This window comes from Choloepus didactylus, chromosome 1, assembly GCF_015220235.1.
Source record: "Choloepus didactylus isolate mChoDid1 chromosome 1, mChoDid1.pri, whole genome shotgun sequence".
Lineage (NCBI taxonomy): Eukaryota > Metazoa > Chordata > Mammalia > Pilosa > Megalonychidae > Choloepus > Choloepus didactylus.
In genome coordinates, this window is record NC_051307.1 from 79869436 (window position 1) to 79891936 (window position 22501).

General features: G+C 40.6%; 1 pseudogene; it reads right to left on the bottom strand.

Moving 5' to 3' along the window:
• Positions 1 to 11063: 11063 nt before the first annotated feature.
• On the bottom strand, positions 11064 to 12457 carry LOC119516863 (annotated as a pseudogene).
• Positions 12458 to 22501: the final 10044 nt, after the last annotated feature.

The following is a 22501-nucleotide window of genomic DNA, read 5'->3' on the forward strand; positions in this document are numbered from 1 at the left end:
ACCAAATTTAATTTATTCATTCATCAGTTGTTTGACATTTGGGTAGTTTCCACTTTTGGGCTATTATGAATAATGTTTTTATGAATATTCATGTTCAAGTTTTTGTGTGGACATATGTTTTAGATCTCTTGACTAAATATGTGGGAATGGAATTGCCGGGTCATATGGTGAAACTCCATGTTTAAACATTTGAGGAACTGTCAGAGGGTTTTCCAAAGAGACTGTCCCATTTTACATTCTCACCAGCATTGTATGAATGTTCCAATTTCTCCACATCCTTTACTTATGACACTGTAGTATACATCTTTTAACATTTCATGTATGGTAGGTGAATCTAAAAATAGTATACTTCCATTTCTCTCCTCCAAGACTTCATGTTACTGTTGCCACATATTTTATTTATACAAAAGTTGTGAACCCCATGTCATGTTATTATCATTTTTGTTTAAATAGTCAATTATCTTTTTTTTACAATGTTAAATGATAGTTTATTAAATTTTATAAACATGACTTACAAATATGTTTTAAATAAGAATAGGAACAAAGCTTGGAAGGGAATTTGGAAGAATGAGTTGCTGTGTTAGAGATATTGGAATTAAGGTGAATTTTGTTTTCTTTTAAAATTATTGGGACTCAACAGGGGGCAAGATGGCAGACTGGTGAGCTGTATGTTTTAGTTACTCCTCCAGGAAAGTAGGTAAAAAGCCAGGAACTGCGTGGACTGGACACCACAGAGCAATCTGTCTTTGGGCATACTTCATACAACACTCATGAAAACGTGGAACTGCTGAGATCAGCGAAATCTGTAAGTTTTTGCGGCCAGGGGACCCGCGCCCCTCCCTGCCAGGCTCAGTCCCGGGGGAGGAGGGGCTGTCAGCTCCAGGAAGGAGAAGGGAGAATTGCAGTGGCTGCTCTTACCGGAAACTCATTCTACTGATTCAAACTCCAACCATAGATAGACTGAGGCCAGACACCAGAGACTCTGAGAGCAGCCAGCCCAGCAGAGAGGAGACAGGCATAGAAAAAAAACAACACGAAAAACTCCAAAATAAAAGCAGAGGATTTTTGGAGTTCTGGTGAACACAGAAAGGGGAAGGGCGGAGATCAGGCCTTGAGGCGCATATGCAAATCCCGAAGCAAGGCTGATCTCTCTGCCCTGGGCACTTTTCCTTAATGGCCCTGGTTGCTTTGTCTATTAGCATTTCAATAACCCATTAGATCTCTGAGGAGGGCCGTTTTTTTTATTTATTTTTTTTTTTAAATCCTTTTTGCTTTTTCTAAAACAATTACTCTAAGAAGCTCAATACAGAAAGCTTCAAAGAATTGAAATTTGGGCACGTCAAGTCAAGAGCAGAACTAAGAGAGCTCTGAGACAAAAGGCAATAATCCAGTGGCTGAGAAAATTCACTAAACAACACAACTTCCCAAGAAAAGGGGGGTGTCCGCTCACAGCCACCATCCTGGTGGACAGGAAACACTCCTGCCCATCGCCAGCCCCATAGCCCAGAGCTGCCCCAGACAACCCAGTGTGACGGAAGTGCTTCAAATAACAGGCACACACCACAAAACTGGGCGTGGACATTAGCCTTCCCTGCAACCTCAGCTGAATGTCCCAGAGCTGGGAAGGGGGAGCAGTGTGAATTAACAGAGCCCCATTCAGCCATCATTTGAGCAGACTGGGAGCCTCCCAACACAGCCCAGCAGCCCAGAACTGCCCTGGGGGGACGGCACTCACCTGCGACATAGCACAGTCATCCCTCAACAGAGGACCCGGGGTGCACAGCCTGGAAGAGGGGCCCACTTGCAAGTCTCAGGAGCCATACGCCAATACCAAAGACTTGTGGGTCAGTGGCAGAGACAAACTGTGGCAGGACTGAACTGAAGGATTAGACTATTGCAGCAGCTTTAAAACTCTAGGATCATCAGGGAGATTTGATTGTTAGGGCCACCCCCCCTCCCCGACTGCCCAGAAACACGCCCCACATACAGGGCAGGCAACACCAACTACACACGCAAGCTTGGGACACCAATTGGGCCCCACAAGACTCACTCCCCCACTCACCAAAAAGGCTAAGCAGGGGAGATCTGGCTTGTGGAGAACAGGTGTCTCGTGGACACCACCTGCTGGTTAGTTAGAGAAAGTGTACTCCACGAAGCTGTAGATCTGATAAATTAGAGATAAGGACTTCAACTGGTCTACAAACCCTAAAAGAACCCTATCAAGGTCAGCAAATGCCACGAGGCCAAAAACAACAGAAAATTATAAAGCATATGAAAAAACCAGACGATATGGATAACCCAAGCCCAAGCACCCAAATCAAAAGACCAGAAGAGACACACCTAGAGCAGCTACTCAAAGAACTAAAGATGAACAATGAGACCCTAGTACGGGATATGAAGGAAATCAAGAAGACCCTAGAAGAGCATAAAGAAGACATTGCAAGACTAAATAAAAAAATGGATGATCTTATGGAAATTAAAGAAACTGTTGACCAAATTAAAAAGATTCTGGACACTCATAGTACAAGACTAGAGGAAGTTGAACAACGAATCAGTGACCTGGAAGATGACAGAATGGAAAATGAAAACATAAAAGAAAGAATGGGGAAAAAAATTGAAAAACTCGAAATGGACCTCAGGGAAATGATAGATAATATGAAACGTCCGAATATAAGACTCATTGGTGTCCCAGAAGGGGAAGAAAAGGGTAAAGGTCTAGGAAGAGTATTCAAAGAAATTGTTGGGGAAAACTTCCCAAATCTTCTAAACAACATAAATACACAAATCATAAATGCTCAGCGAACTCCAAATAGAATAAATCCAAGAAAACCCACTCCGAGACATATACTGATCACACTGTCAAACATAGAAGAGAAGGAGCAAGTTCTGAAAGCAGCGAGAGAAAAGCAATTCACCACATACAAAGGAAACAGCATAAGACTAAGTAGTGACTACTCAGCAGCCACCATGGAGGCGAGAAGGCAGTGGCACGATATATTTAAAATTCTGAGTGAGAGGAATTTCCAGCCAAGAATACTTTATCCAGCAAAGCTCTCCTTCAAATTTGAGGGAGAGCTTAAATTTTTCACAGACAAAGAAATGCTGAGAGAATTTGCTAACAAGAGACCTGCCCTACTGGAGATACTAAAGGGAGCCCTACAGACAGAGAAAGAAGACAGGACAGAGAGACTTGGAGAAAGGTTCAGTACTAAAGAGATTCGGTATGGGTACAATAAAGGATATTAATAGAGAGAGGGAAAAATATGGCAAACATAATCCAAAGGATAAGATGGCCGATTCAAGAAATGCCTTCACGGTTTTAACGTTGAATGTAAATGGATTAAACTCCCCAATTAAAAGATATAGATTCGCAGAATGGATCAAAAAAAATGAACCATCAATATGTTGCATACAAGAGACTCATCTTAGACACAGGGACACAAAGAAACTGAAAGTGAAAGGATGGAAAAAAATATTTCATGCAAGCTACAGCCAAAAGAAAGCAGGTGTAGCAATATTAATCTCAGATAAAATAGACTTCAAATGCAGGGATGTTTTGAGAGACAAAGAAGGCCACTACATACTAATAAAAGGGGCAATTCAGCAAGAAGAAATAACAATCGTAAATGTCTATGCACCCAATCAAGGTGCCACAAAATACATGAGAGAAACATTGGCAAAACTAAAGGAAGCAATTGATGTTTCCACAATAATTGTAGGAGACTTCAACACATCACTCTCTCCTATAGATAGATCAACCAGACAGAAGACCAATAAGGAAATTGAAAACCTAAACAATCTGATAAATGAATTAGATTTAGCAGACATCTACAGGACATTACATCCCAAATCAACAGGATACACATACTTTTCTAGTGCTCACGGAACTTTCTCCAGAATAGATCATATGCTGGGACATAAAACAAGCCTCAATAAATTTAAAAAGATTGAAATTATTCAAAGCACATTCTCTGACCACAATGGAATACAATTAGAAGTCAATAACCATCAGAGACTTAGAAAATTCACAAATACCTGGAGGTTAAACAACACACTCCTAAACAATCAGTGGGTTAAAGAAGAAATAGCAAGAGAAATTGCTAAATATATAGAGACGAATGAAAATGAGAACACAACATACCAAAACCTATGGGATGCAGCAAAAGCAGTGCTAAGGGGGAAATTTATAGCACTAAACGCATATATTAAAAAGGAAGAAAGAGCCAAAATCAAAGAACTAATGGATCAACTGAAGAAGCTAGAAAATGAACAGCAAACCAATCCTAAACCAAGTACAAGAAAAGAAATAACAAGGATTAAAGCAGAAATAAATGACATAGAGAACAAAAAAACAATAGAAAGGATAAATATCACCAAAAGTTGGTTCTTTGAGAAGATCAACAAGATTGACAAGCCCCTAGCTAGACTGACAAAATCAAAAAGAGAGAAGACCCATATAAACAAAATAATGAATGAAAAAGGTGACATAACTGCAGATCCTGAAGAAATTAAAAAAATTATAAGAGGATATTATGAACAACTGTATGGCAACAAACTGGATAATGTAGAAGAAATGGACAATTTCCTGGAAACATATGAACAACCTAGACTGACCAGAGAAGAAATAGAAGACCTCAACCAACCCATCACAAGCAAAGAGATCCAATCAGTCATCAAAAATCTTCCCACAAATAAATGCCCAGGGCCAGATGGCTTCACAGGGGAATTCTACCAAACTTTCCAGAAAGAACTGACACCAATCTTACTCAAACTCTTTCAAAACATTGAAAAAAATGGAACACTACCTAATTCATTTTATGAAGCTAACATCAATCTAATACCAAAACCAGGCAAAGATGCTACAAAAAAGGAAAACTACCGGCCAATCTCCCTAATGAATATAGATGCAAAAATCCTCAACAAAATACTTGCAAATCGAATCCAAAGACACATTAAAAAAATCATACACCATGACCAAGTGGGGTTCATTCCAGGCATGCAAGGATGGTTCAACATAAGAAAAACAATCAATGTATTACAACACATTAAAAACTCGAAAGGGAAAAATCAATTGATCATCTCAATAGATGCTGAAAAAGCATTTGACAAAATCCAACATCCCTTTTTGATAAAAACACTTCAAAAGGTAGGAATTGAAGGAAACTTCCTCAACATGATAAAGAGCATATATGAAAAACCCACAGCCAGCATAGTACTCAATGGTGAGAGACTGAAAGCCTTCCCTCTAAGATCAGGAACAAGACAAGGATGCCCGCTGTCACCACTGTTATTCAACATTGTGCTGGAAGTGCTAGCCAGGGCAATCCGGCAAGACAAAGAAATAAAAGGCATCCAAATTGGAAAAGAAGAAGTAAAACTGTCATTGTTTGCAGATGATATGATCTTATATCTAGAAAACCCTGAGAAATCGACGATACACCTACTAGAGCTAATAAACAAATTTAGCAAAGTAGCGGGATACAAGATTAATGCACATAAGTCAGTAATGTTTCTATATGCTAGAAATGAACAAACTGAAGAGACACTCAAGAAAAAGATACCATTTTCAATAGCAACTAAAAAAATCAAGTACCTAGGAATAAACTTAACCAAAGATGTAAAAGACCTATACAAAGAAAACTACATAACTCTACTAAAAGAAATAGAAGGGGACCTTAAAAGATGGAAAAATATTCCATGTTCATGGATAGGAAGGCTAAATGTCATTAAGATGTCAATTCTACCCAAACTCATCTACAGATTCAATGCAATCCCAATCAAAATTCCAACAACCTACTTTGCAGACTTGGAAAAGCTAGTTATCAAATTTATTTGGAAAGGGAAGATGCCTCGAATTGCTAAAGACACTTTAAAAAAGAAAAACGAAGTGGGAGGACTTACACTCCCTGACTTTGAAGCTTATTATAAAGCCACAGTTGCCAAAACAGCATGGTACTGGCACAAAGATAGACATATAGATCAATGGAATCGAATTGAGAATTCAGAGATAGACCCTCAGATCTATGGCCGACTGATCTTTGATAAGGCCCCCAAAGTCACCGAACTGAGCCATAATGGTCTTTTCAACAAATGGGGCTGGGAGAGTTGGATATCCATATCCAAAAGAATGAAAGAGGACCCCTACCTCACCCCCTACACAAAAATTAACTCAAAATGGACCAAAGATCTCAATATAAAAGAAAGTACCATTAAACTCCTAGAAGATAATGTAGGAAAACATCTTCAAGACCTTGTATTAGGAGGCCACTTCCTAGACTTTACACCCAAAGCACAAGCAACAAAAGAGAAAATAGATAAATGGGAACTCCTCAAGCTTAGAAGTTTCTGCACCTCAAAGGAATTTCTCAAAAAGGTAAAGAGGCAGCCAACTCAATGGGAAAAAATTTTTGGAAACCATGTATCTGACAAAAGACTGATATCTTGCATATACAAAGAAATCCTACAACTCAATGACAATAGTACAGACAGCCCAATTATAAAATGGGCAAAAGATATGAAAAGACAGTTCTCTGAAGAGGAAATACAAATGGCCAAGAAACACATGAAAAAATGTTCAGCTTCACTAGCTATTAGAGAGATGCAAATTAAGACCACAATGAGATACCATCTAACACCGGTTAGAATGGCTGCCATTAAACAAACAGGAAACTACAAATGCTGGAGGGGATGTGGAGAAATTGGAACTCTTATTCATTGTTGGTGGGACTGTATAATGGTTCAGCCACTCTGGAAGTCAGTCTGGCAGTTCCTTAGAAAACTAGAGATAGAGCTACCATTCGATCCAGCGATTGCACTTCTCGGGATATACCCGGAAGATCGGAAAGCAGTGACACGAACAGATATCTGCACGCCAATGTTCATAGCAGCATTATTCACAATTGCCAAGAGATGGAAACAACCCAAATGTCCATCAACAGATGAGTGGACAAATAAAATGTGGTATATACACACGATGGAATACTACGCGGCAGTAAGAAGGAACGATCTGGTGAAACATATGACAACATGGATGAACCTTGAAGACATAATGCTGAGCGAAATAAGCCAGGCACAAAAAGAGAAATATTATATGCTACCACTAATGTGAACTTTGAAAAATGTAAAACAAATGGTTTATAATGTAGAATGTAGGGGAACTAGCAGTAGAGAGCAATTAAGGAAGGGGGAACAATAATCCAAGAAGAACAGATAAGCTATTTAACGTTCTGGGGATACCCAGAAATGACTATGGTCTGTTAATTTCTGATGGATGTAGTAGGAACAAGTTCACTGAAATGTTGCTATAGTATGTAACTTTCTTGGGGTAAAGTAGGAACATGTTGGAAGTTAAGCAGTTATCTTAGGTTAGTTGTCTTTTTCTTACTCCCTTGCTATGGTCTCTTTGAAATGTTCTTTTATTGTATGTTTGTTTTCTTTTTAACTTTTTTTTTCATACAGTTGATTTGAAAAAAGAAGGGAAAGTTAAAAAAAAAAAAAAGAAAAAAGACAAACAAGGAAAAAAAAAAAAATTATTGGGTTAAAAAACTTTTAACTTGTGAAAGAAAACAAAAAAATGTTCCAAAACATATCCACTTTCTTACAGGGGTAAAATGAGGGGATATGGAATTTGCTTGTCCCATTGGAGAGTGGCTTGAGATCCTGAGAGGGTGGGGATTACTGATTGGATTCATCACCTTGTGACAACACAAAAAAAATGAGCTCAGATGAAGGTGTGGAGGGAAAGCTTTAGGAAGGAAACTGAGTGAGCTCTCTTAATTTGGCTGCCTGGTCTACTCCTGAATCTGAACTAACTCACCTTCATCTTGATGTTCATCAGAAATACTTCCTCATCCGGGGATCCCTCTGACAGCTCCTCTCCCCAGGTCCTTTCTATCCCATCACCTACCAGGTTTGCTGATTTTTTTTTCTCTTCTGCCTCCTGCTGCCACTGCCTTTGTTCAGGCCACACATATTTTCTAGAATTGTTGCATTCCATGAATTACTAGGTCCCCTGCATCCAACCCTTCACACTTGTCAGATGATTATTCCAGAAGCATAGCTTTGCCTCTGCACCCTTTTGTTCAAGCATGTCTAGTATTCTCCAATGCTTACAGGGTGTTTTGGTTTGGTAAAGCTGCGAAAGTGCAATGTATTTTACAATGGGGATTTATTAACTTAAAATTTATTAATTTACAATTTATAGTTCCTAGCCTGTGAAAATGTCCCAACTCAAGGCCTCAACAAGATGATAGCTGGACTCTGAAGAAAGGCTGCCAGCATCCCGGACACCTCTGTCACATGCGAAGGCCCGCGGCTGGTATCTGCTGGTCCTTCTCTCCCAGGTTTCCTTGCTTCCGGCTTCTGGCTTCAGTGGCTGCCTCTCTCAGCTTCTCTGGGTGTGTCCATCTCTTAGCTTTTCTGGGGCTTCTCTGAGCTCTCTGGCTTTTTCTAGAAAAGGGGATTAAGACCCATCTTGAATGGGTTGGTCACATCTCAATTGAAATAACCTAATCAAAAGGTCCCACCTACAGTAAATCTGCACCCATGGGAATGGATTAAAAGAACATGACCTTTTCTGGGTGTGCATAACAGCTTCAAATTGCTACACAGGGCAAAGGTAAATTTCTCCTCTTGGTTTAAGGCCCTCTAAGACCCAATCCATCTTTCTAAACTTACTTCTCTTACTCCTCATTATTAAATAAATGCTTCTATATTCCCCAGGCACATTGCTCTCTGCTTTCCCACTCCCTTGGCTTTGCTAGCAAATGTTTCTTTTGTCTGGGATGTTTCCCACCCATCTCTAAATGGCCACTTTACTCTTAGTGGTGTTTATCATTTGCAACCATGCATCAAGCTCCAAGAGGGCAAGAAACACCCCAAACTAGAGGGTTTGGTCTACAGGTCAATTGTTTTAAATCTATGGACAGTCTCCAAAAAATTCATGGACAACAGTCTGAACAAGTGGCTTTCTCTCCTTTCAAGCTTGTTGCCGTGCATAATGAAGGCCCTCAAATTTCCTCCCCATCTGGATGCCCATCAACAATGCCTCTGGGACAGAGATCAGATTGGAATCCCTGTATCTCTGGTGACTCCTATAGGGAGAGGCTGGACAAGTAATGCAAGAATGGCTGGGACATATCTCTCTAAGCCCACTTGGCAGGTAAAGTCACTACCCTCATCCCTACGTGGGTCATGACACCCAGGGGTGTGAATCCCCTGGGCAACATGGAAAATGACTCCTGGAGATGAGCCTGGACCCAGCACTGTGGGATTGAGAGGATCTTCTTAACCAAAAGGGAGAAGAGAGATGAAACAAAATAAGATTCCTGTGGCTGAGAGATTGCAAATGGAGTTGAGAGGTCACTCTGGAGGGTATTCTTATGCACTATATAGATAGCAGTGTTTGGTTTTTGGTGTGTTGGAATGGCTAGAGGGAAATACCTGAAGCTGTTGAACTGCAACCTAGTGACCTTGATTCTTGGGGATGATTGCATAACTATGTAGCTTGCACAGTGTGACTTGTGACTGTGAAAACCTTGTGGCTCGCACTTCCTTTATCCATTGTATGGCCAGATTAGTGGAAAAATGGGGACAAAAATTGGATGAAGAATAGAGTGGGATGGAGGGGATGGAAAGTTTTGGGTGTTCTTTTTTGTTTTTATTTTTATTTTGGAGTAAGGAAAAGGGTCAAAAATTGATTCAGGTGACGAACACACAAATGTGTGATGGTGCTGTGAATCATCGATTATACACTGTGGATGACTGTGAGGGTGTGAATATATCTCAATTAAACTGTACTAAAAAAAGTAAATGAACAATGGGGGGGAGGAGGGGAATGGGATGTTTTAGATGTTCTTTTTAATTTTAATTTTAATTTTATTTTTTGGAGTAATGAAAATGTTCGATGTTTGATTGTGGTGATGAATGCACAACTCTATGATGATACTGTGAGCAACTGATTGTACACTTTGAATGATTGTATTTTATGTGATTATATCTCAATAAAATTGCATTATAAATAAAGGACAAGAAAAAAAAAAAGAATGGCTGGGAAAAGGTAATCTGGCCTGGTTGTTTTTTCTGGTTTTCAGTTCGTCTCTATTCTAAGGTGATGAGATTATGATACTGTAGGTTTGTGGCAAGAAGTTCAACAAACAGCACAGAAGGAACTCTATGTTCATGAAGACCTCATCTGATGATGCTCTGAGTTTCCAAACTGATTGGTCATAAGCTTTATAAGAGAGGAAGGGTCATAAATTCCTGGGAAATTTACATTTATTCTGCTGGGTGAGAAAAATCCTTTAGGAAAGTGTTGGCTCCCTATCCATGCTAAGAAAAGAGAATTAAGATATATCAGGAAATGCAACTTTGACTCAAGCACTGTGAAATTTTGTCAAGCAAAAATAGTCTTTATTCAAATGTAATGGAAACAAGGGTCACAATATTTTGCAAGACAGGGAAAAATAAAATTTTAAAAATTATTTTCCTTTTTCTAAAAAAATATAAAACAATATAATCACGGTATGAGAATATGGAACTCGATAGTTTATTTTCTATAGATTACTGCAGGTATCAATTTCCTTCAACTGTGCTATTGACAACTTTGTTAAGTCCAAAAATATGAAACCAAGGTGGTAGCAAATTTAAGACTTAGCACTTTCAAAAAAATAGCATACATCCAAGGACATCAATTCAAGGGCAAAAATGGTGGAACTCACCATACCTACCTATGCCATTGATCCAGCCTTAAAGCCATCCAGGTACTGAGCTCCCTGTAGGAAAAGCCAGGCCTGAAAGCCAAGGCATTTTGGATGTTCTACTGTGGATCATGAGTAAAGGGATGGTTTTCCAGAGAAAATATATATATATATTTTTTGTCAAGCAGGAAGACCTGGTGCCAGGAGGTTTTATGGAGAGGAAGCATTTAGATTTAACAATTATAGACACACCATCAGGGTTGTTAAAGATGTACAGCAGAGACATGTGTTCTGCTCAGTCACCTCTGCTATGGCAACCACACATGCACAAAAGACCTCTTGGGCACTTCTGACCCTTGTAGCCAGTTAGGACCTTGGGTGGGACCCCAATCTAGATCGGGAGGGCGATCTGGAAGCTGACCTGGATCTAGACTTGTACTGAGACTGGATTTTTGAAGCTGACTTAGATCTGGAGGGTGATTCTGATGGAAGGTTTGATTTTGATTTGGAGTTGACCCTGGACCTGGGCCAGGTCTCCTGGTGGTGACTGCATCCTCACTCTGCCCTTGGCCTTCCCTCTGGCCAGACTCAGACTTGGTGTGTTCCTGCTCCTTTGACATGAGCGGGATTGCGATCTGGACTGGGAGCAGTGGGTGTCTTCCTTCTTCTTGTTATTGCCTGACATGCTATCTCACTTGCTGCTGGGCTGTCTTCTCCTCTCTTTTGACAGGGCTGTGGCTCCTGCTCTGGCTTCTGCTGCCGCCCTTGCTCCGGCTCCTACTTCTGCTCCTACTCTTGAGGAAGTTTTTCTCCTGACTCCTGCTCTTCTCCTTGCTTCTACTGCTCGCAGTCCCTCACTTCTCCTCCTTCACTCTCCTCTCTTGACTCCTGCTTCTACTTTTACTCTTACTTTTATGCCTACTGGGACTCTGGCTCTGGGATTTCCCAACACTGTTGCTGTTCTGGATCCTCTCCCTGGTGTCGTCTGTACCCTTGCTGCGGCTGTCATCATCCTTGCTGGGGCTCCTGCTTTTCTCCTTCTTGCTCCAGCTCTGGCTCTGGCTCTGCCTCTTGCCCCAGGAATGGGAGCCCGACCTGGATCGGGATCTACTCTTAGAATGACTGCTTTTGCTGCTGCCACATCAGCTGCAACTCTCATGGGAATGTCTGCTTCAAGAGCGAGATCTTGAGTGACTCCAGCTCCTGGAGTAGGACCCGCATCATGGAGAGCCAGCTTGCCTTCCACTAATCTAATTTTTTCTTCCATTGACTTCAGCTCCATACAACTTTTCCAAAATGCTTTTCACATCAGAATAAGACACAAATTCAATCAGTCCTTCATTTTCTGCACCCCTTATGATCATCTACATAGGTCACTTCTGCCTGATGCACATAATCCTTTAGGTCATGCCAGCTGCACCGACTTGACAAATTTTCCACCGTAAGTCTCTCAGTGCAGGTAGGAGGGCCATATTTATTTCGACTACTTCTTCTATAACTATATCCACTGCATCCAGAACCCTAACTGCCATCTTGACATGGTCTACCGGCTTGCTCAATGATGACTCACTGACCACAAATGTCTCTGCCATTTAGTTCATAAACAGCATCTTCTGCATCATGGAGATCATCTGACTCCACAAAACCATATCCGTTCTTCAGCTCCACCTCCAGGGTCTTCCTGTAGCACTTGAAGAAGCCTCCACTTCACCCTCCCAGGCCTGGTAGATCAGGCAGCCAATGTACACCTGCTGCAACATTGGTGGTGGCTTGTCCTAACCCTAGTCCCCTTAGACAGCGGCCAGCGAAGCCAGAGCCCACGGCGGCAATGGCAGGTGGGCAGAAAGGATGCAGCTGAACCCGGCCTCAATTATCTAAAGTGATTAAATAACAAGAAAAAACCTTATGTATATTTTCCATGCAGTTACTATTTCTGGGGCCCTTCATTCCTTGAAGAGACCCATGTTTTCTTCTGGTATCATTATGCTTCTGCCCAAAGGACTTTTTAAGACTGAAGATTTTTGTATGTGGGTATGCTGGTGCTGAATCCTTTCAGCATTTGAATGTCTGAAAACGTCTTTATTTCACTCTTGTGTTTTAAAAGATATTTCTTGTTGGTTCTAGAATTCTAGCTTGACAATTCTTTTCTTTCAGTACTTTAAAGCTCTCTCTCCACTTTCTTCTCATTTGCATTGTATCTGGTGAGAAATATACTGTCATCCTTGTCATTGTTCTCTGTACTTAAATGTGTCATTTTCCCTCTGGTTGCTTTTATGATTTTCTTGTTATCCCTTGGTTATGGTTTGCTTTGGTGTAGTTTTCTTCAAGTTTCTTGTGCATGGGTTTCATTGATATTCTGTGAACTTATAACTTTTATTCAATTTAGAAAAAAATTTGGCCATAATTCTTCAAAGTTTTTTTTTTTTTCTGTCCCCCTGTTCACTCCTCTCCATCTGCACCTTAATCACCTGGTTATTAGGCTGCTGGAAGTTGCCCCTCAGTGCACTGATTCATTCTCTCTCTTTTTAAAAATATTTTTCTTACTATACTCCATTTTAATAGATTCTATGTCCTCAAGTTCACTAATTTTTTTTTTTTTCCTGTATTATCCCATTCAATGAAATTTTCATCACCCACATTTAGTTTTCATGGCTAGAAATTCAATTTGGGTTTTTCCCTTTGCAAGCATCTACTTAATTTTTTGAATATTAGGAATTGAGGTATAATAATGGCTTTAATGTCCTTGTCTCCTAATTCTAATATCTGTGTTGATTGATTTTTTTCCCTCATTATGGAGATTGATAATTATTGGAACTAAGCCCTTAGTGAAATAAAAAAGAAATCCTCGTATAACAACTGATCAGCGGGCCTAACATTAAGCAGACTGAATTATAACATAAAATTTTAAAAAGCCATGAAAAATGTCTTCAAAAGGAGGGCATATATATTATAAATCAATCATATAAAACTGGAAGTACACAGTATGCTACTGATGAGATGAAGACAAAAAAATATTTATGGATGAAAAAATAATAGCAGCAACAACAAAGAAATATAATTAGAAACTAAGAGAAAACTAAAAGTTGATATGGACAATCATGTTATAAAAATGAAGTAAACTGTACTGCATGATTTCTAGTTGATGGAAATGAAAATAAAGCAGATTTTCAGATGTTTTAGGAGGATGAAGAGGACAAACTGATGTTCTGTATTCATATATAGTTTCTTAGAGCTTGTCATAATTACTAGATTTACTCGAATTCCTATAAGGTATTTAGTTTTTACCCTTGAAACTAATGTGCCTTTTTTTATAGGCTATTTTCCTTTCAGAGCAGCCTGTTCAAATTACTTTCCTCAGATGCTTCAAATTTGATCCTTTTATAAATAAAAAATATTTTTGTTGTTGTTGTTTACTCTTAGTGGTGTCTTTGTATGCTTAAGTGATAATTGATGAGATATTACTTCCTATCTCTTCTCTAAAGTCCTGTATTTTATTAATAAAAATCTGAGATTTTGTATCCAGATTATTGTTGTTAATTATTATATTTTAGGTTGGTTGTCATTGTTTTGATTTGGCATTATCAGTAATTTTTGAAACTGATGATAGCAATTTTGTTTTATTTTGTGATTCTGTAGGTAGATTTCCCTGGGACGCAGACTCTGAGATGCATCACAGTTCAACTTGTCCCCTTGTTCTATCCTGCTTTCCTTATTTTATCTTGATTGGATTTCCTAGATTGTCATTCTTATACTGTCCCCTAAAATAGTCACCACTCTTCTATTTTTCCGAATTTCAATGTTTTCAATTTTAAGTTACTGGTTCAGTTTTCTACAGTATTCAATAAGCTATCCATTCATTTTATGACTGTTTTCAGTTCTTAGAAGAAGGCTTTTCTTGTTTTGATTTGCTTTGCAATCTTTCCTTCTTTTATATTGCTTTTTCTTTATTATTACTGGTTTTAGTTTCATCGGCAAAACACCCTTTCTTGAGAATTATAAAAGAAATAATACTATTTTAGGAAATGTCTCCTCAAATAATACATTTTTTTCTATATCCCTTTCTTTAGGATTATTTACATACGTTTTAGATTTCCGTTTATATTTATTTATTGACTTTTTCGCTTTACCTCTTTGTATTACATTTTAGCGGTTGCTGTAGGGATTTCTGTGGATAGTGTAGCAAAATGAAAAGTTTGGCTGGTCTTCGGACCCATTTCCTGGGGAAACAATCTCTGAATCTTTGGAATTTCCTGTGATAGGAGTGTATTCTGTTCTTCAAGGTGGGCCCAGGATCACACTTGGTAGTTACACTGTGGGGCCAGCTACGCTTGCAGATCACACCAGGTCACCCCAGAAAGACCAACCATGTGATTAGAGGGTTGGGGCTTTGAGTCACATCATATCAGCTAGTGTCAGCCCACATTAGCCCACCTCCCCAAACTCTGGGAGGGGAGGACCACCGGAGATTGAGTCAAACCACATAAACTGGGGACATTCGAAGTTCAGAAGAGCTTCCATGATTGACAAGATATATTTCTGACATGGGAGGTTGACACAGAAGCTTGCATTTGACACCCTCTCAGACCTCGCCCTATCATTTCTTCTTTTGGTTTCTAATCTCTATCCTTTTACTCTAATAAAACTATAAGCATAAGTATAGTGCTTTCAGTGAGTTCTGTGAATCATTCTAGTGAATTATCGAACCTGAAGGGGCATGGGAACCCCTGAATTTGTAGCCAATTGGTCAAAAGTGTGGGTGACCAGGGTTCCCAAACTTGCGACTAGTGTCTGAAAGGGAATCTTGTAGAGGATTGCCCTTAACCTGTGGAGTCTGGCCTAACTTGATAGAGTCAAAATTGAATTGAATTGAGTTATTGCAGTCTTTGCAATTGATGTCAGAAGCTGTTGGAAGTTGTAGTGGCTTTTGATGCCTTTGTCAGCGGCAACTCAAATCTTAGTTCATTTCTTTCACCTTTAGCTTGAGTTTGTTCCACAAACGTGTGGGTTAGGAGTCAACCAGAGATTTAGTCAGAGTTTATACAAAGAATTTAGGGTTCTCCCTCTCTGGCTCTTTCTTTCTGGGATTCACTCATCAATTTCCGGAGGCTGTGGTTTCCCCAACTCGTCCTCTGGTTCTTCAGACCTGATACACTGTGACTTTCAATTAGAGTATTAGTTGCCCCGAGCAGGTTCTTACTGCAACCTGCCTTTAGGCTAAGTGCCATGAAAAGTGGGAAACTCCCTATGTGGTCATCTGCTTGTTTCAACACTCCTTCAGAATCTGTTGGTTTTTTCTTTTTGTTCACTCTATATTGCCTTCAGGTACTTGTTTTTTATTTTTATTTTTAAATTTTTTTTTTATTTTGTGCAAACTTTATAGCTGTTAACTTGTGTTAAGTAAAATAAAATGGCAGCCTGCACTGGCTGTTGCCTAGTGGGACCGCTTTCCAAGAAAGGATTTTGAGACGATAAAAACAATTGACTTGCAGAGCTCTCTGGGAAAATGGAACAATGGAACACACCCAATAAGCAATACCTGGTCATAAGCCTGTTTTGGTCCAGGAGAGATAGCTTATTAGCATGGACATACCATACTAATCCTTGTATATCTGTTCCCCACTTTGGAAGAACCCCCACCCCCACCGCCACCATGTAAAATGGAAGTTTAACATCAGCCAGTCAGAACACTTCCTCACCTGTGTTTGCTCTATATAAGCCTCCCCTTTCTGCTCTTACAAGGAGCTCCTTATCACTTTCATTTGGTGCTGTTATAAAGTAATTTGAAATTATCTCTGTATGAGAAATTTGAACCTGGATGAGATGGCTCATGGCAGGCCATCAGGGAGCCTAGAAAGGTACATATTTCAACTTTGCATCTGTCTCTTGCTATTTCTTTATGTTCTTAAAGGAAAAGCACCCTGTTGGATTTTCATACAATTTGAGCCTTCAACCATGTGTTCCTTTGAGTTCTGGCCTAGTTACTGAATGACTGTCATATGTAGTACCAAATGAGTCTTGTTTCCAACCTAAGAGGGTTAGTGCAGACTTGGTCTTCATAATTAGTCATAATCAGGAAGCAGTGCACTCTATTTAAAGAAGATGGCACAGTCATATTGACTTTTTGAAAACATTTGTAACATAAGGTGAACTGGACACTAGAACCCACATGGAATATTTTAATTACTCTAGGAATTTCATCTGATTCTCACAGTGACTCTGCTCAAGGCTGTTATCTAATTCATGCCTCCCTATCCTGCCTTCAACTCATCAGTTGAATGAAGCAAGACTGCATAACAGTACAATGGTATTCATGTAGCAATTCCATCCAATATTTGAATGGAGGAATGAACAATCTATTTTACTCATCAGATACCTGGAAACTAAAGTTAAATAATTTCTTTCTTTCTTTAAAGTTCCATAAACAGATGTTTATAAGCTTTGACAGAAAAGTGATCGTGCTCTAAAACACTATTAGTTACCATTGATTGCACACTTGGATACATTATAGGCCCCTTCCTAAACCCTTTATATGCATTATTTCATTTATACCCTACAATACCCTATTAACCAGGCATCATTATCTTCATTTTACAGAGGAAGAAAACTGAAACAGAGTGGTTGGGTAATCAGCTCATAATCATATTCTCAGGAAGCTGCCGAGTTGGAATCAAACCCCAGGGTGCTGGGCTGAGCTCTTAACCACTGCTCTGCACTGTCATAGGGAAGTAGCCCTTATAGAAAGAGAGCTGAGCAATTTAGAACTCTTTATGAAATCACTTCAAATCCTCAGGGGAACTAAGATGAAAAGAGAAGGATGTAACAAAAGCAACTTTGCTTACGTATAAGTTTTACCTCATACTATGAGCATATAACCCTCAAACTATAGTAGGTAAAATAGCAGTCTCTCCCCTAGCTCCTTCTTCACAGATTAGTAGAGCTAAGAGTTTGTGAAAAGTGTGATGCCCTGGAAATGACATCCAGGGAAGGAGCTGTGGGTGGATGCAAATTTGACGTCTCTCTCCTTCTCCACAACTTCTTTAACATCCCAGATCTGGTGGGTCCACAGTCCAAGTCATTCATAAAACTGCCTGCATGTGTCTCTGCTGATGGTTAATTATTTAATTCTACCATTTGTTGAGCAGCTACTATACTCATTGTCTTTAATGATGGTGGGGGAGGGGCTCTAAGTGCTGGAGGAGACATTGTTAATGCTACATTTACTGTGTGTGTGTGTGTCTGTGTGTGTGATTAGTAAGACCACCAGTAAAAAGTGTTAGCATTTAATTTCCCTACTCCCACCCCAGAAAAAGAAGCCATGCTATGCCGTCTTTACTCTACCACCCGGATCACAAGGCCAAGGGGGTGGGAGAGTAAAGAGTTTATATTTTCCAGTCCCACAGAAAGTGATTCATCTGAGGCTTTCAGATGCCAAAGTCTACATTTGGAGTTGATGAGGTATCCCAAACTGAGGGAGACTGATGTTCCTGCCTCTCAGACCATTGGAAACTTGGAATAGATGATGTGACTTAGAGGCATAAACAGATAGGATGTTTTTCACACCTAGGTGCTGTGAGGTAAAATTCATACCACTACTGCTTATAGTATTTAGTTATATCTTGTTTATGGAGGTTTTCATAACAGATTGTCCAATTGGAGTTTTAACACCTATGCCAAGAAACTTGTCTGTTTCAGGCATGTGTCTAAATAGTCACAATCTTTTTGAGGCGATGATGTACAATTTGTATACCTGCAGCTCTTCCCATTTTATAAAGCATTTTTTTTCCTGTAAGGATCTTATTTCATAGGCAGGGATCATTACTCTCCGTTTTCTAGATGAAAAGTAGAGCCTCAGTGAGATCATGTAACTTTCCAAAAGTTGTCAGCGTGGTGGCAGGTGGGGCTTTTTCCTGGGATGGATCCACTGCTGCAAACAATGGGGCTTTCAGAGCCAAGAATGGGACTTCTGGGCTGCCCTTTTCAGCTGGTATCAAAAAGGTAGGTCAGCGGTGGGAGAATCAGAGTTGTCTCTCTGTGGTTTCCTGTGTGAGGAAGAGAACGGCCTTTTTATCATTTATTTTTAAATTTGTAATTTACATACAGTGAAATGCACAGGTATTGGGTATACAGTTTTATCAGTTTTGACAAATGCAGATGCACGTGTAACCCACATCTGATCAAGATATAGAATATTTCCATCACTTCCGAAACAGTTCCAACATCTCATGTCCCTTCTCAATCAATGGCCCCGCTCCTTCCTGCCAAATAAACTTTCTTCTGTTTTCTATCTGTTTTCTTCTGGATTAGGAGAACTGGTTTAAGATAGTCCTGTTTGGGCCACCTGTGGGAAGGGACAGACTGACAGTAGTGACTGTACCACCCCTTTTGGCTGCCATGGTCAACCTGGAAACAGATGACATACGAACCACAGAGGCAGTGTCTCTGTGACCACAGCTCCCATCTGCCTCTGCCAGGCAGTGAGTGACATTTAAGCAGCTTAGAGACTTGCCTGAGGTTCTTTTTGGTTTGTACATAATTTGCTTAACTCCAATACATAATATCACTGGAATCATACAAACCACCATCAGGTCTGGGAAGATGGAGTGTGCCAGTTTGAATGTATTATGTCTTCCCAAACGCCATTATCTTTGATATACTCTTGTGTGGGCAGACCTATCAGTGTTAATTAGATTGTAATTCTTTGAGTGTTTCCATGGAGATTCGCCCCACCCAACTGTGGGTGATAACTCTGGATAATTTCCATAGAGGTGTTACCCCTCCCATTCAGGGCCAGTCTAAATTAAATCACTGGAGCCGTACAAATGAGCTGACAAACAGAAGGAACTCAGTGCAGCTGAGACTGACATTTTGAAGAGGAGCTACAGCTAAGAGGGACACTTTGAAGAATGCACAGAAGCTGAGAGAGTAGCTGCAGATGAGAGACAGTTTGAAGACAGCTGTTGAAAGCAGACTTTTGCTCCAGAGAAGCTAAGAGAGGACACCCTAAAAGCAACAGAGAGTGACACTTTGAAGAGGAGCTGTGGCCTAGAGAGGAACATCCTGGGAAAAAGCCATTTTGAAACCAGAACTCTGGAGCAGACACCAGCCACGTGCCTTCCCAGCTAACAGAGGTTTTCTGGACGCCATTGGCCATCTTTCAGTGAAGGTCCCTGATTGTTGATGCGTTACCTTGAACATTTTATGGCCTTAAGACTGTAACTGTGTAACCAAATAAACCCCCTTTTATAAAAGCCAATCCCTTTCTGGTGTTTTGCATTCTGGCAGCATTAGCAAAGTAGAACACAGAGTCACTCCCAAAGCCCATTAACCCACATCATCGTCTTCAATGGCAATCACCGTTACTGGCATTTATTAGTGGTGGCTCTGTAGATTTTGTCTAGCTGACCTGCATGTGGAGACCACCATCTTTTTGTAATGAAAACAGGTTTGGGAAATCACACTATAGTCAGAAGGTGGCAGGGTAAGTGACTGGACTCAAGTGTCAGGATGTGCTTCTAAGGAGAGAGGAGGCCTGGTTGCCCAGCAGCTGTGCTTGAGCCCCATTTCTAATGAGGGAAAGTCTTTCAGGAGTGGGCCTAATCAGGATGGTCAGTCCCACTCACGTCCTTTCCTCTGTCCCAACTGGCACTTTTGTCAATTCCTTGAAGGCCATTCCTTGTCTACTGCCTTCACACACACAGCTTGAGTGAGTCCACTTTGAACTTGGATCAAGATCTGGCTCATTCATTTTCCCATCCTAGGCTGAGATCACTGTCTGCCCTGATTAGGAAAAGGTGCTGGGAGAGGCTGGAGCTGAGCAGCAGGACAGGGCCATTTCTTTGGAAAGTGGCCACTACTCACGCTTCTTGGTGATGCCAGTGAAGTGCAGGGATAGGGACCAGCTCACCTTCACATTCCCAGTCATGAAGGAGAGAATGGATCCAGACAGTAATTTGTTTTCATTTGTGATTGCTTATCTTTTGCCTCCAATTGACAAGCTAGAATGGAGTTAGCACTCTGGCAGCAACAGCAGGGAGTTATTACCTTTTCATTAATGCGGGGTGAAATGAAGCATCAGCAGGTACAGGGTACAATGGCTCAGGCAGGGCACAAGGATTTCAAGGTTAAAAAAAACAAAGGTTCCAGATTTTTCCATTCTCCTTGCCAACCGAGAGTTTCCCAGTTGCTTCTCTTTTGCCCCCATCTTATTCAAAACTGCACACATTTAAATAACCCCACCTCATCTAGACAAAAACTTAAAAAGAAAAGGCAGTCAATCAAGATTCTGCTTGATTAATGTCTTGGGAGAAAGCTAACACAAGTCTTCACGGATGAAAATAAATGGCTCTGATTCTGGGCTGTGGTCATACAACTGACCTTGTCACTGCCTAAGCTAAAGGCAGTGCAGGGAATTAGAGCTCTCATTCCAATGTGATTACAATTGTACCCCTAATGGGACATGGCGATGTTTTTTGGCTTTCAATTATGTTTTGTTATGCATGTGTGCATACACTCACACACGCAGAGCTAGAATTGAAATCATCTCAAGTGAGAATTCTTGTGATGCATTTAAGGGGCCTGCATTTGACAGGTTGCTACCTAGTTATGGACTAAAATCTCACCAGGCACCCCCATAGCTTATCGCCTGTCATTTCAAAACAAAGACATCCTGCTTCCCCTTTCTGTGTCACATCTCACCGACTCATTCTCAGCAGACTCTTGCTTTCATTACAAGCTCAGTGCCACCTCCTTGACTTTCATCAGATGAAAACTTGAAAAAAAACAAAAAAAAGGAAAGGAAGAAAAAAGGCAGCCCATTCTATATTTTGACTTGGACACTAGGTGTTATTCTCTCAGTCCAGGCTGAAAGGAAAAAGCCCCACCCCGCAAGGGGGCAGGCCTGCCTTCCTGTCTTCCTCCACCACAGTCTCTGAAGTGTGTGAAGGAGAGAGGAAGAGACAATTAACACTCAGCACCAATCTGCATTTCCTTTTTAGCTGCCATTTACACGCTGCTCAGGTTTTGAAAACCAGCATTTCATGCTACTCCCCAGAGAGCCAGCCCGAGCTTCAGCAGGATCCATCTGCACAGCAGTCACATTGCAGAAATCTTCAGCCAACCCAGAATTCATTTATTTATTTTCTGAAAAAAAGGGAGAGGAAGTGAGGGAGAGGGTGAGTGAGAGAGCCAGCAAGCCGGGCAAAAAGAATGGATTCGCATCGAGTAGTATTTAATGCACATGCTTGACCAAACCCCGTTCTGATCTGGGTGGGGGTGAGCCAGTGGAGTTTTTCTTTGATCATCTTCTAGATTAATCTGAGCAGCGAGCGAATGAGCAGGAGCCCTGTGGCAACAGGGGATGGCAGGTGGAGAGGTTGGAGGCAGGGAGGACACACTGCATAAGTTACGCGCTCGCGCTGATGGAGAACAGCGAGGAGAAAGACCCATCCTGGGAAGGCGCTGCTAGTGTGGGACAAAGCACAAGATGCTTCCAGTGGAGGGAAATGTGCATCAACCACTCCGCAGGTCTGGCCAATTTGCTCTGTTTCCTCCAGCCCCCAAAAGGGTTGGTTGAGAATTGAAGCATAATAGCTTTGATAACCTTTGTTATTTTATCATTATTATTTTTTAAACTGAATTCACCATCACGGGAGGTCACAGAGTCAATGGTCGCAGCTGGATTTTAAAAAGGGGGTTGAGTCATTTTGTGATTGGTAAAACAGAGACTCAGCCTGAGATGACGGCAATCAAATTTCCTGCTTCAAGGCATCAGCTGATCACTAAGGGGGTCAGAAACAAGGGTTTTT